At 46.7% G+C, this 12,484-nt stretch overlaps 1 long non-coding RNA gene across 2 annotated transcripts; it reads right to left on the bottom strand.

Annotated features, from left to right (window-relative positions):
* Positions 1-963: 963 nt before the first annotated feature.
* LOC131810083 (uncharacterized) lies at positions 964-8,274 on the bottom strand. 2 transcript variants are annotated; one of them, XR_009345403.1, is made up of 3 exons: positions 7,809-8,274; positions 5,581-5,687; positions 964-2,175 (listed from the first exon to the last, which is right to left on the bottom strand). It is a non-coding gene; the product is annotated as an uncharacterized LOC131810083 (long non-coding RNA). The 2 variants fall into 2 exon arrangements; XR_009345402.1 differs by lacking the exon at positions 7,809-8,274 and having other exon boundaries at positions 5,581-5,998.
* Positions 8,275-12,484: the final 4,210 nt, after the last annotated feature.

The raw sequence follows: 12,484 nt of genomic DNA, 5'->3' as shown, positions 1-12,484 counted from the left end.
AGGATAGAAAGGAAATTGATGTCTTTTCTCTGATTAGTTGGGGGCAATTTGAGAAGAATATTCTCACTACAGAAGAAAAGTCGCTGGCAGATTGAGGAAGCGGGCGAAGGCAGCTCGTAGCAACGCGACCCCCAGAAAAGCACCCTCGGAGGAGGGCACAGAATGGAAACACTCTGGCCAAGACTCCATGAGCTCAGCTGGCCGCGATTAAGTGTGAACGTAGGGAAGACACAGTGTCCATTTGTTTTAAAATCTGTTGAAATAGTTGGAAAATGTTTTATTATAGAAAAATCTTTTTTTTTTTTTTTAAAGATTTTATTTATTCATTTGACAGAGAGAGATCACAAACAGGCAGAGAGGCAGGCAGAGAGAGAGAGAGGAGGAAGCAGGCTCCCCGCTGACCAGAGAGCCTGATGCGAGGCTCGATCCCAGGACCCTGAGATCATGACCCGAGCCGAAGGCAGCGGCTCAACCCACTGAGCCACCCAGGCGCCCTATTATAGAAAAATCTTAAATGCACGTAAAAGAAGAGAAGAGTGTCTCGATCCCAAGTGCCCATCGTGCGGCTTCAACAACCCTCAACCCCATTCCCGGCCGTCACGTGACGGGACTCCCCGGTCTTATGACATCAGTGAAGTCTTCAGTGTGCATCTCTAAAGGATAAAGACCTTTTTAAAAAAATGATTGCATTATCACACCAAATAATTAATCAGAATCCGCATATTATCAGTGCTCAGATCTGAGCATTGGTTCGTTTGAAGCAGGATTTTCCCATTAGATCCACACACTGCCACTGGTCTCCTAAAAACGAGCACACTTGGTAGGGAGCAGATTGGGGTGGCTTCTCTGAAACACGGTATCCCCGCGTCATTACATCCTGTTGCCTGAGCTTGGCTCTCTGCCTGGATTCTTAGGTGAGTGGGTCGGAGGTGACATGGGTCCTGGGCTCCAAGGCTCAGGGAAGGTAGTTAGTAAAGATTTTATTTATTTATTTGAGAGAGAGAGAATGTGGGAGGCGGAGAGCAGAGGGGAAGGGGAGAAGGACAAGCAGGCTCCCTGCTGAGCGTGGAGCCCAGGGTGGGCCTTGATCCCAGGACGCCAGCCGAAACCGAGTTGGATGCTTAACCGGCGGAGCCATCCAGGCGCCCCTGAACACATTTTTTAAAAGTTCTATTGGATGATGGTTTGGACTCGTAATTCCAAGCCCAGAGTCCTTGGCTGGAGCTTGTGGAACTGTGTGCAGGTGAGGAGAGGCGGCCCTAGGCCGGAGGGGAACTCCCCGATTACGGCCTCATGTGACCCTGGAAAAGTCGCGTAACCTCCGGGGGTTTGGTCTCCTCATCCCGTGAGGGTTCTGGGGCGGACTTCCCGAGTAGCACACGAGCAGTGGCTTGTACCAGCCAGACAGAAGCGTTAGGTGCCGCGACGGGCTCGCCACCTGCCCAGGTGTGCCCTGGCCTCCCACTCCTGCCTGCTGCCGGAAGCGCACCTGCTTGCTTTCTGGAAGCTTAACTAAGCTCCTGCTTGAGCTCGAAACTCCTAAATCGTGCTCACATCCGTTCTCCTCTTCCTTCGCGTGACTTGGTCCATAGCAGCAGCCTCCCAGCCGCGTCCCTGCCGCCAGTCTGGCCCTCAGCAGGTGCCTCCCCACACGGCCGCTCCTCCTCGGGGGGCCGTTCTCTCCGTCAGTGCCCCGGCCCCGTCAACACCAGTCACTGCTCTCACCTTCCTGATCCGAAAGCATCTTGACTGGCTTGTTTTTCCCTCCTTGGAATGAGGAAGCCCAGGCTGCCGGCTGTGCTGTGAGCACTGATGTCCTGTCTCCGATCCAGAAGACCCACATCTTCTGCCGGCATCCATGAGATGCGGCAGGCTAGCAAGTTAGGGAAAAGTCCCAGACTCTTTGCAGGTCCGGTGAGTGCGTGGACCCATTCATTCGTTCACATTTGTACTCCTACCTCATACCTGGCACAATTTTAAGTCCTTGCATAGAATAAAATGCTCAAGGGGGTGCCCAGGGGCTCAGTCTGTGAAGCATCTACGCTTGGCTCAGGTCATGATCTCAGGGTCCTGGGATCGAACCCCGTGTCGCGTCGGGCTCCCTGCTTAATGGGGAGTCTGCTTCTCCCTCTTCCTCTGCCTGCTGCTCCCGCTGCTTGTGCACACTCTCTCTCTCTGTCAAATGAATAAATAAAATCTTAGAAAAAGAATAAAATGCTCAAATATCCCTGATCTCATGCTTATACTTTCTTGCAAAGGATGACGAATAATAAACTGTCTATAGAGACGTACCAAGTGTACTGTCATACAGCATAGTACAATGTAGGCTGCGGTAAGTTCCGTGGAAAGGCAGATCAGGGAGGGGCTGGGCGGTGTTCGGGTGCGGGAGAAGCTATGAAACAGATCTGGTCCAGAATTGTTTGTTTGTTTGATTGGTTAAGGGAGGGAGTTTAGACTATTTTAGGAATAAGGGGAGCCACTGACGGATATAAGTGGGGGAATGAAGACATCTTAGTTGCTGTTTTAAAAGTTGCCTCCGCTGAAGAGCAGGGAATGGGTCATAGCAGGGAAACCAAGGAAGCAGAGGCTGTCAGGAGACACTGTGCCTGCCCAGGAGAGGGGCCAGATGGAGACGGAGATGGAGAGAAGCGCCATATTCTGAAGAAGGGAAGGGAGATGAGTATACTTTGTAAGGAGAACTGCCAGGGGTTTGGGAGGGATTGGTAGCGGAGTGTGAGAGAGAAGAATCCAAGACGACACCTGGATTTTGGACGTGAACCACTGGGTAAATGGTAATACCACGGACTGAGGGGGAACAAGTCTACCTTGAGACTGACCATGTTGTCTGTGATTTACAGATTTCACATAAATGCATGCCTCTCTACTTACAAGTGAGAGTCAGATTTCATTATAACCTTCCAGGATGTGGACATCTGCCTTCTCCCTGGCATTTCTCTGCACAGGATCCAGTTCTTAACACACACGAATATGTGCAGATACAGGAGGCAGAACCCAAAATGGGATAATGTCACAGTAATAGAAATACATAATAATAAATATACAAATAATAGAAATATGTAAATCACAACATAAAATTTATATATTATAGTATATATATTATATATAACATTTTATGAAATACATAAAAATTTTAAATATGCCTTTGAAATTTTGAAAAAAAATATATATACTTATAAAAAGGTTACAAAGTGATAAGTTGTAACATAGATCATTCATCAGATCAGTCTGGGAATATCAAAGTCATTTGTTGATGTCTGGAAATTGCAGGTACAATTTTTGTACCTGCATGTTTTGTTAGGCATGACTATCACTAAGTATATGACACTGCCAACAGATCTAAGGTCCGAGCTGTCCCTGGACATGAGGAATGACACTGTCGGGAAAAATTGTGAGAAACTAGAAATGGGCAAGAAGAGAATACTGGTTTCTCAGTCCTTCTGGCTTATATGCACCTTTGTTTTTGAGCTAGTTTGCAGCTCTGTATGTTGTAGAAACTGATAGTAATATAATTGATCTTCGGCACAGAAATGCAAATGAATATTGTCCTATGGAGATACGATAGCCTTGGGGATATTGACCCGTTTTGCATCAATTTGCACATTTGTTTCAGCATTTTAAATTTATTTTAATTAATTAATTAATTGCACTTAATTAATTATTTTTAAATTTTCATAGTGTGTTCTCTGAACTCGCCTTTGAACAGATTATAGCATCTTCATAAGTTAATCAGTTAAATAAAATATTTATACCCATTCATCTAATATTTGTATAAGTTAAGTGGATTTACCACTTAAAAAATTATGGTTAACAGCATCAAATAGTTTCAGAGATTTTTACTGAGGGGATAGTTCTCAGATTATCTATAGTCCCCCATAACTAGAGATTTTTTTCTTAACATCAATGATATTGATGCTGAATCTTCCCTCAACTTCTATGGAACTAACAACAATCACATTACAATGATTTCTAGTTTCACTCACACTGCCTGAGATTTAAAAAAAATCAACATCTTGCAATCAGATAAGTCATAAATGTTTCCTTGAAATGTCATTTTAGTGAACTGGATTAATTTATTAATTTTCCTTCATCCTTAATCCACAAACTCTGGAAACCTCATGGGCCAAGTTTCGGGATTTGGTAAGTTGGAATAACTTGTGAGTTATTATATTATTATATATTATTATTATATTATTATAGCTCAAAGTTTTTAAGCTACTTTGTTCTTAAACGACATACATTCACATGCAATTTCATAAATAGGCTAGTAGTTCTAATCTCGAAATTGATAAAGTTTTCCCAAATTGTTATACATCATTTTCTTGTTCCTATCATGTTTTCTTCTTCCTTTTTGTAGATTCATCTCCCATAAGTTCAAGCTCTTTAGCATTCACTGCATTCACATTGGCTTTAAGAGCTGAAACACTTCTTTCTTACAAAGCTAAGAAAAACATTGAGTTCTTTTTACAACATCACTTATTAAAGTCACATATCTAAATGATTTTTTGTTTTCCAGACTGTTTACTCCCTTTTAATCATTGATTAAAGTACCTTATCTAAATGATTTTTTGTTTGTTTGTTTGTTTTCCAGACTGTTTACTTCCAATTCACAATTTATTAAGATTAACCTTCCAGGGGCACCTGGGTGGCTCAGTGGGTTAAACCCTCTGCCTTTGCCTCAGGTCATGATGTCAGGGTCCTGGGATTGAGTCCCGCATCGGGCTCTCTGCTCTGCAGGGAGCCTGCTTCCCCTTCTCTCTCTGCCTGCCTCTCTGCCTACTTGTGATCTCTGTCTGTCAAACAAATAAATAAAATCTTAAAAAAAAAAAAAAAAAAGATTAACCTTCCAGGCTTGCTCGGACCCCCAGCTGGTTCCTGCAGCTCCAGGAGACCCAAATACTCCTCCAGCTTTCGTACGTTCTAGTCCTCCCTTTTCAGACACATTATTTGATTTTTTTTGATAGTCCCTCAATATGTGGTAGAAAATATTTAAAATGTACTTCCTGTGAATCTTTCATCATAGACCACAAAGAATGAAAAAAATGTCTATTAAACGAGAGTTTCTTCATGTGTTTTTAAGAACAGATTGTAAAGGACATCCGACCAACCCGTTCCCATGCCACTGAGTATCATTGAAAGAGAAATGCAGGAGATGCGTTTTTCAACGTCTGTATTTATAGTGCCCTAGAAATGACTCTTCAGCTTGTTAAACTTAACATGAGCTATTTCAGATGTCAAATGAAAAGCAGCAGAGGGGCCACGGTTTTACAAAACCCCATTAAAGGGCACCTGGGCGGCTCAGTTGGTGAGGCGTCTGCCTTCAGCTTAGGTCATGATCGCCGGGCCCTGGAATCAAGCCCCACACTGGGCTTCCTGGTCCGCAGGGAGTCTGCTTCTCCCTCTACCCCTCCCCTCTGCTTGTGTGCTCTCTCTCAAATAAATAATAAAATCTTTAAAAAATTTTAAGAAACCCAAAATCCCGTTAAGGAGAATATGAGCAAACGCACGGAAGCCCACAGCGGCACAGCACTCCACATAAGGATATCTTACGATTTATCTGACCTGTTGAAGGATGGCCAGGTTCTTGGAAGTTCTCTGCTGTCATCACAATGCTGCAACAAACATCCGTGTGGTCCCATGCGCTGGACAGAAGTTTCTCCAGGCTTACACTGTAAGTGGGATTTCAGGGTGAAAGAAATAGGCATTCTTAACTTCACTTGGTATTTTCATCTGCTCCCGAGAGGGATTTGCAGTCCCTCCACAGTGTCTCCGTGCTCCTGATACTCCACATCCTCAGAGACACTCGGCCCTGTCCGGTGTCTTTTTTTTTTTTTTTAAACTTTATTTATTTGACACAGAGAAATCACAAGTAGGCAGAGAAGCAGGCAGAGAGAGAGAGGGAGAAGCAGGCTCCCTGCTGAGCAGAGAGCCCGATTCGGGGCTCGATCCCAGGACCCTGAGATCACGACCCGACTGAAGGCAGAGGCTTAACCCATTGAGCCACCCAGGCGCCCCCCCCGTCCGGTGTCTTGATCTTTACACATCTGGTAGGTCTGGAGTGATACTGCCCTGCTGGTCTTCCTGATTACCAGCACGGTGCCAGCAGTGGGAAAGGGACCCAGCCCCTTCTTAGAGGTCACTGCTGAGTAAAGGGAGGCATGTCCAGGATGACTTCCAGGGACACCCACCGGTGTTGGGCTCATGGTGTTTTCCTATCCCCAGTACCGAGAGTCTTCCACAGGGGAAGTGTGTGTGGAACAAACGATCCAGAAGCCACCCTCCTTTGTGTTCTGGAAAAACCTGAACTCACTGGGGAGTTAGAGCTGACTGCCCCTGGTTGGGACGAGTTCCCTGAGACTGGTCAGAGGACTGAGAGCAAGTCGGTTCCTCCTGAAGGCAGCTCGGGCACTGGGGCTCCAGCCTCGGGCAAGGTGCCAGTGTCCAGGAATGGCCAGGAGCAGAGTGGGTGGGGACAAGAGGGACTGGGTTGCAGTGCCTCAGATGACTCTGCCTGGAGCCCTGGGCCAGGTTGGGGGAACAGCAGGAGCCCCAAGAATGACACTAACATTCCTGCTACCCTGACAGGATGGAGGATGGAGTCAAATTTGATTGAAGAGAAAGAGGGACATGGGGGTTTCCGCGCACCTGCATGTGTAGGTAAGTTACATGGTAGCCCAGCACTCTCCATGCTTTGTAAATGCGTGCCTCTATGGGGGGGCGGAGTGCGCGGGCACCCTATGGGCCCTCGACTCAGTCCCAAGGTCAAGGGAGAATGGAGGGGGGCGTGTCCCTGAAGAGGGAGCAGGAATTGGACCAGAGGGTCAAGTTAAGGAAACTGGGCTGCTATTCGGAGTAATAAGTGAAGGGATATCAAAGAGTTGTTTTCTGTCTCTTAGGGAGCGTGGCATGAGTAAATTTGCCTTCATGAAAGATTATCCCACCTGCAATGCAGACAGTGGATGAGAAGACAGGGCACCGGAGTGAGCCAGGGCGACCCGGCAATGATGCAGGTGACAAAACATGGTGGCCTGACAGGTGATCAGGAACAGAACCCCCAGAGGCCTGATGCTGCCCCAAGGGGCAGGGCTGGGAAGTCAGGCCACAGGTTCCGGAGGAGGAGGAGCCCAGGGAAGAGCAGGTGGGTGGGTCGGGAGAGGGGAGTTCTATTGGGACACGTTCCTTTCAGGAGCCTTGGGCTGCGGGGACCTCCCAGCATGTGAGGGGACCCAGTCTGCAGCTCCTGAGCCGCACTGGGCACTGACAGTTCAGTTTAAGCCTCACCCGGTTGTGGGATAATGAGCAAGTCTTGGGGGGGATGACGTCACCCAGGGAGAGTGAGGAGGAAGGGGGTCTGGGACAGGCGTGGCTGATTCCATAGGGTTAAGATCTAATCAAGTTCCGTTTTGGACAGGCAGCCTCTACCTTCTTACCGCCGTCCCCAGCACCATATGTATCGTCCGTTCCCCCGGCCTTATCCTACAGAGGATTTCACATAAAATTGGGTACTCCAGCCACTAGCACCTCTTTCTGTTTTCATGAACACTGTTACGAGTCTTAGAAAAACCTAACTGCGGGGCACCTGGGTGGCTCAGTGGGTTAAAGCCTCTGCCTTTGGCTCAGGTCATGATCCCGGAGTCCTGGGATCGAGCCCCACATTGGGCTCTCTGCTCAGCAGAGAGCCTGCTTCCTCCTCTCTCTCTGCCTGCCTCTCTGCCTACTTGTGATCTCTGTCTGTCAAATAAATAAATAAACAAAATCTTTAAAAAAAAAAAAAAAAAGAAAAACCTAACTGCGAGCTCCAAGGGCCACAGGCACGGCTGTTGCGAATTCCCAGCTTCCCGTTGTTTCAATCGTGAGACTCTTCTTAGCTCATGGGTAGCTTATAACGTTCCTAATTAAATGGGAATGGGAAAATACATTAATTATTTATTTATAAGCAAGCAGCCTTTGATAATGAAGGCATCCCGATGACATGCACTGACATGATCTTTTCAAATCTGGGCTCACCAGGAATGGCTACAAAGAAGCCAGATGGGATCCGCTGTTTTTAGGAACACACCAGAACTTACATATTCAAAAGGTGTTTTCCTCTTCAAAGCAGGAGATTTAGTCAAATGATTACACCTTTTGAAAGGACATGATTGAAATTCCTCTGGGGGCAAGACTCTCTCCTATCTTGCCTCAGGGGCTCGTGCATCTCTTTGGAGGAGGATGAGGGGGCTTGGATTTTAGAATCAGCCAAGTCAGTCTTTCGGAGCCAAGTCTGGTGAATAAGAGGAAAGACGGAGCCAGGTAGTATCAGATCAGCAAACTCGCATTTATATCCCCTCTCCCACTCGAACCTGCTCCTCTCCAACTCTCACCCACTCATGAAGAGCGGCACCCTCCCCCAGCCTGAAAACGAACTTCTTGAAAGCATTTATTTATACTTTAAAACTATTTGCACCCAACTCACCCCCGTCCAGTCAGGGTTTTTTCTCTAACATACTTTCCAGAACTTTCCATCACCTCCCTCTCGTGGCTTCATCCCAGAGCAGGGGCCACCACCTTCCGGTGAGGTCCTGGGCTCCACTCCCCCCATCTCATCCACATCCCGCACACAGCCTTCTTCTTACAAGGCCCGTGCTGCCAGCTCCAGCTTGGCACCCTCTCCCAGCAACCACTGCCATCATGAACAACCAGACATGTTTCCTGGCCACTCCCAGTGCTGTTCTGTCAGCCCCGGGACCCTCTTCTCCCATTCTCCGTGTGCCTCGCTCCCACACACTGATGTTAGCTTCCTGGGCTGTCGTCACGAAGGATCATGATCCACCACAAAAGGTGGTTCAAAACAAGAGAAGTGTCTCTCGCAGTCCGGGCGACCAGAAGTCCAAACCCCAGGTGTTGGCGGGCCGCGTTCCCGCTGAACCCTGTAGGGGCGGATTCTTGTTTGCTTCTCCTGGTTTTTGGTGTTGCCAGCAACGCTTGGTATTCCTGGGCCGGCAGACACATCACTCCAGCCCCAGCCTCTGTCTTCTGAGGCGTTTTCCTCCACGTTTGTGTCTCTTCTTCTAAGGACACCAGTCATGTCGGATGAAGGGCCCGCCCTAGTCCACTGTCACCATCTTAACCGACTCCATCCTCAATGACCCCATTTCCAAATAAGGTCACACTCACAGGTACTGGGGGTTAGGACTTTGACATATCTTTGGAGGGGTGGGGACACAATTCAACCCCTAACAGCGGCCTTTAGGTCTCAGGTAGACCCCCCCCCCAACTCCTCCAAAATGATTGAGCCAACCAGGGTGGGCTGTTCATCTTCAGCCCAGCCCTTGGCTGGTGTCCTTGCCTGAGCTTCCCTCATCTTCGATGAACTCGTGTATTCTGTTGACTTGTCCTGGCCTCTGTCTCTCGCTCAAGTGTCCACGTTCTTCCAGAGCCTGGGAAAGTACAGACACAGAGCAGATGGTCCAGAAACTTTTATTAATTGTACTTCAAACTGAGTTGCGGGCTGGAGGAAGTAGCAGCAGCACGGGCAGGGAAGACATCAAGTCCCAAGACTAACCTACCTCCCTCTCCCATCCCCTTCATGGGTTTTAAAGCTTTTATTTCATGCAATTCACATCCAGCAGCCCAGCAAGAGAGCCCAGGCAAGCCTAAATATCTCTATTTTACAGGAAAGAGCCCCCAAACCACGCTTATACTGAAAGGAAAGGCCATGGCTAAGACAGGACCACGGATCGTTACAGCTGGAGGGAATCTCATCAGACATCAGGTCTGATCTCATTTTACGCAGGAGAAAGCGGGCTGGAGCGGTGCCATGGTTCACTGACTGCATCTTAGCTGCCTCCTAGGAGAGCCAAAATTAGATTCCGAGGGCTTCAGTTTCTAATCAGATTCCAAGAGAATCATTCCAAGCATGTTGGAGAATGGCAGGGTCACCCCTGTAAATTAGTGTGTGACCTCCCCATGACGGCACAGTCGGACCAGACTCACTGGGAATCTATGGCGCCAGACCGCCTGGGTGGGAGTCCAGACCCCACCCCTTTGGGGTTTGGTAAACTTGAGGGACCTCATACATGGATTAAGGCATCTGTGATTAATGAGATGTCTATCTGGGTTGAACCTACTTTTTAAAAGAGAATGTCTGGAAAACTTTAGCCCCCAGGCACAAAACCTCTGGTGCTGGTGCCTCACATAACACCTGACACAAAGTCAGCACTCAATAAATAATGGACCCCGGGGGTAGTTGACCTTGAATGCGGGGGAGGTTCTGAAGCGAGAGGGACGGTCCCCAAATTCCCCAGTTCATCCTGCAGATGTAGATTGTGTAGATGTACACATCTACAACAAGTTGGGACGCCTTACCTATTCCCCACACGTATAACATTTTCATAGCCCTGAAGACTTGTTTTGGGGGAAATCTGGCAAGATTATAATGATAAGGTAATAAGCTCCATTATTTCAGGGAGTTAGAGTGGATCATTCCAAGGAAGGCGCTGGTCCATACGTTGCTGTGACCAAAACCCCATAAAACTCAGGAAGGATTTCAGCAAAGCTGAAAATACGTCCCCACTTTTGTCTACAACCTAGGATACTATATATAATTTATTTTTATTTACTTATTTTTTTTTTTACCAAAACAGAACAAAACTTTTTTTTTTTTTTTTTTTTTTGCATTTTAAATTATTGTATGTTAAGAAAATACCTTGAAGAAGAACCATTAAAATAACCCAGAGAACAAGAGGCTGATGTCAGGGTTAGAATAAGAAGGTTGGGGTCTTCTCGAAAGAGGACAGCTGCAGGGAAAAATAGAGAATAATTTCTTAATGGATTTTCTGTTCCTTAGACAAATGTATCAAATGCCTACTTGGTCCAGGCATGTCTAGGTGCTAGAATTTACCAACACGCAAGACAGACCAAGCCCTGTTCTTGTGAGGTCACTGGATATTAATATAAATTTGTTTTTCCAAATTTTGGAAAACTGGTTAAAAGACGATCTATGACAAGCAGAAGAACCCACGCACAATGCCCAGGACTCAAGCGGTGCCTGATGGATAACTGGTGATTTTATCTAACAAAAGAAGCGCTCATGTTCTTAACATCCTTATTCTTTGTGACACCAGAAAAAGTAGGCAAAGGACAGCAGGCAATTCAGAAAGAAGAGATAGAAATGACCAATTGAATGAAATGCAAATTAGAATAGATGCAAAATTAAATGTAAATTAAAACCCAGCAGTGCAGAGTTGCTAGTAAGCTTTAAGAGGTAGTAGCTACTCAGGGAGAAAGGCTAAGAGATTCTGATAAACCCACACGAGGAATGTAACGATGGATGAGTAGGAGCCGGTTTGTTGCGAGAGGGTCCTTGCATAGGAGCTCATTTAATTCACTCTGAGATTTCTGCTCCGCCGGCTCCCAAACCCATTCCTTGGGACCAAGGACCACGGTGGGGAGGCGGAAAAATGCTGAGCTGAATTTTTGGCACGCCGCCCAGCCCGGCTTTCTTATGTAACAATCCCCTGAGCGAGTTAGTATGAGAACTTTTGAAATAAAAGCTAAGACTGGCCAAAACAAATATGTGGCCAGATTAAAACCAACTTGGCCAACGTTTCTCTAACATTCCTGCTTTCTAAACGTAGAAAACAGTAATAAAATAGAAGGCTGTGTTTTTGCCCGGAATCAGGTCTGTGATCATGGTGCCCGTGTCTGTTACATTGTCTCCACTATCAAAAGCTCGAGCATTCCAGAGTCTACTGAGAGCTTTCGAAACACGAATCAAAACAAAACAACAAAACAGAACAACAGTCTGGGATGGAGAAAGGCATGTTCCCTGCTCACTGTGTGGGTGTTGCCGAAGTTTTTCTCTTTCATAACTGCTGTTGGATCTTTCAAGCAAACACCTAGAACTCTGCCCTCTCCAGAAACTAGGTATTTCTGGACTAGGTGATGTGCTTGATTAGCACGCCGTGTCTTTATTCCCAGAAGAAAGGGAATGGGACAGAACACTCTGTCAAATAAACAATTGCCCAAGGTCTTGGGCAAGAGAAATTGGGACAGGAAGCAGACAGTGGACTCTTTGCCCCAGGTAACTGCCTGATAAGGTAAACACGCCGTGTACAATGAGTTCCTGTCCTCCTGTGATAAATATTTATATGCTGAGCCCTATGTTTGAAAGCACTAAACCATGGCTCAGTCTGAACGTTGACCTTTGGATGCAAAACACAGGGCTAATTTTACAGGTGATGTAATTAATTTTTGTGGCTCCAAGCCGTAGTGGGAACAAGAGAAATTGTTGTTTTGGTGATTGTTGAAGAAGGCTTCAGCCAGTGTGCACGCCTCTTGGGGAACGGTGTTGACTCCCAGTCTGGAGCTCTACTTGGTCACACCTGGAATTCAAGGCTTTTCGGAAGATGGTGATGTGGGAGTTTATCATCAAACAAACTCAGGTTCTCGGGATGTTAGAAGTGATGAACTTGACCCTGTGTTT

The sequence above is a fragment of the Mustela lutreola genome, chromosome 10, assembly GCF_030435805.1.
Source record: "Mustela lutreola isolate mMusLut2 chromosome 10, mMusLut2.pri, whole genome shotgun sequence".
Classification (NCBI taxonomy): domain Eukaryota; kingdom Metazoa; phylum Chordata; class Mammalia; order Carnivora; family Mustelidae; genus Mustela; species Mustela lutreola.
The sequence above is the reverse complement of the archived record's forward strand: the minus strand, read 5'-3'. Positions and strand labels throughout refer to the sequence as shown.